At 57.0% G+C, this 2,500-nt stretch overlaps 1 protein-coding gene across 1 annotated transcript in view; it reads left to right on the forward strand.

Annotated features, from left to right (window-relative positions):
* LOC142463896 (uncharacterized) overlaps positions 1-2,500 on the forward strand; it is a 113,113-nt gene that overhangs the window by 62,273 nt on the left and 48,340 nt on the right. The gene's annotated exons all lie outside the window — the stretch shown is intronic.

The raw sequence follows: 2,500 nt of genomic DNA on the forward strand, positions 1-2,500 counted from the left end.
CGCATGAGGGGAGAGGGGTGGGGGTGTGAGAGAGGGTGAGGGTGAAGAGAGAGGTGAGGGTTGGGGCATGGGAGCATAAGGGACAGGGGTGAGATAGAGGTTGGGGCGTATGGGATAAAGTGGTGGGAGAGAGGTGGAAGTATGGGGCGAGGGGTGGGGGTGTGGGGGGAGAGAGTTATGGTAGGAGTGTGCGGGAGAGAGGTGGGGGTGAGAGCATGAATGAGAGAGGGGTGAGGGGTATAGGGGTGAGGGAGAGAGGAATGAGAGATAGAGGGGGGTCTCGCAAAGCTGCTGACACTGAGGGTGTGCTGTGTGTGGGCTAGGGAGGCCCAGCGGAAACTGTAGTCCTGGGCCCTGGGAAAGCTGTCTGTGTCCTGACTCTATGCATTCAATGCACTGTAGCCTGGAGCTCCCGCAGCTCCTTGAGACCCCCCTCCCTTGGAGCAGTGCGGTCGCGGGTGACGTCGGAGCCAGCGCCGGGCCCGACGGCTACTTCCAAGGGTGGGGGCCGGAGCGGGGAGTCGTGCGCTGTTCCCTGATGTGGCCGGTTGCCGGGGACGCGAGCGGCCCGTTGTTAGGGCCGCGATCGCGTTGCCGAGGTCTCGGCGGCTCGGGGTACAGGGCGCCGCCATTGCGAAACAGCTCGCGCATGCGCAGAAAGAACCCCAGAGCCCTTAGGAAGTCGCGCGAGGGCAGGGACTATTCAGGAGAGGTTGCGGCGGCCATTAGGGGTTCGCGCAGGCGCAGGAAAGGCGCGCACGCTGACCCAATGTATTTGCAGCCTCCACGGGACTACAACTCCAATGAGGCTTAGGGGCAAGCACACCAAGTGCCTCCGTGTGGCCAATGAGGGCCAAGGATCTCTAGAGGGAGAAAGTGGATACATTGTTTGGGCTTGCAGCACGCTAGTTAGTTGGAGCTGGGGAGCTGTGAGGGAAGGAAGGGTGCAGAGAGCATGTGCAGCTTCTGCATCGAGTAAGGTCCCCCACATCCCAAGTAAGGCCCCAACTCCCCACCAGGTTAGTGGGTAAGTGCTGAGGGACGGCCCAAGATAGGGACGCTGCCCTTAGTGTGTGTGTGTGTGTGTGTGCTGTCTTGTCAGGATCACGGCTGGCAGTGCTGTGAGGCCTGACAAGAAGGCATAGTGCTAGTGTGCAGCAAGTTGCTGTACGCGTTCCGAAGTTTGCAGTGCGTAGCTGCTAGTGTTAGTGTTAGTGAGAGTTAGGGAAGTGGGGCAGGTTATTACCCCTGTAGGCCCCTAGGAGTTTTCCCCAAAGTCATTACAGGTTGCTGTGCTGTAGGGACGGCCTATAGTATAGTGCATGTCACTTAGTGCTGTAGGGACAGGTCCTATGTTAGGGATCCTGTCACAATAGGGTAGCTTAGTTAGGGACACAGCGGACGCTGCGGTTCCTGCTAAGAGGTTCGGATCCAAGTTGGAGTCCGCAGAGACTGTTTCCAGGTCCGGATCGCCCCTGGCGGTCTGCGTGTAAGGAGTCCGGTGTAGGATCAGACGGAACCATCACACTACGGATCCTTTGTGAAGCCAGTTGGAGATCCGAGCACGGGAGTGCTCGGCAGGTACTATCTAATACACAAGTGCACCAACGGGCCCTTAGTATAAATAGTGACTGCGCAGTCACCCACGTTCTCTCCTAGAGTGCGGGACATTGGGTGGGGATTCTCGGGACACTGGGTGGGATCACCTGGTGTTGGGGAAGCGTCTTGCGCGACGCAGTAAGTGTCTCCTCTAGATAGGGACACAGGTTATTATGATATTGCCGTGATCTGTTGTCTTGCATGTTCGGTAAAGTCACTAGTTAATATATATATATCTGTGTGTGAGTAGTGATTATTGTGATTGTCCTGCGAGGAACCACTCCCCCTCCGGTGGGAGCCACCGCAGGTGGAGGCGCTGCATCGTTGTAAGTGAGTACCCCTAGTATAAATGCCCCAGGTTCCCCGTGGCGGAAGCTCAGCCCTCCTGTGAGCAACAGGTATAGCACCACACTGAGAAGTAGTCAGATATACCTACCCACCCCAATCTCACTTAGGGGGGGGGGGGAAAGAGGGCTACAGCACCTTCCAGCTATCTGTGACCACTTGTTAGTGCACAGTCATTTAAACCTTGCAGTCACAGTGTATATTGGAGTGGTGCTTTATTGATTGATTTTATGAGATCTAAATCCTTGTTTTCTAACAAGGGGGGACCCTTGGAACCAATAAAAAAATATTTATACTGTTTATATTTCATAAACTCATTTTCTGTGTGGGGAGCGGATGGGGCTCTGTGTGGGGAGCGTGTGGGGGGGCTCTGTGTGGGGAGCGGGTGGGGCGGCTCTGTGTGGTGAGCGGGTGGGGGGGCTCTGTGTGGGGAGTGGGAAGCTCTGTTTGGGGAGCGCGGGGGTCTCTGTGTGGGGAGTGGGGGGCACTGCGTGTGGATGGGGGGCACTGTGTGGGGAGCAGTGGGCTCTGTGTGGGGAGCAGTGGGCTCTGTGTG

This window comes from Ascaphus truei, chromosome 12 (genome assembly GCF_040206685.1).
Source record: "Ascaphus truei isolate aAscTru1 chromosome 12, aAscTru1.hap1, whole genome shotgun sequence".
Taxonomy (NCBI): domain Eukaryota; kingdom Metazoa; phylum Chordata; class Amphibia; order Anura; family Ascaphidae; genus Ascaphus; species Ascaphus truei.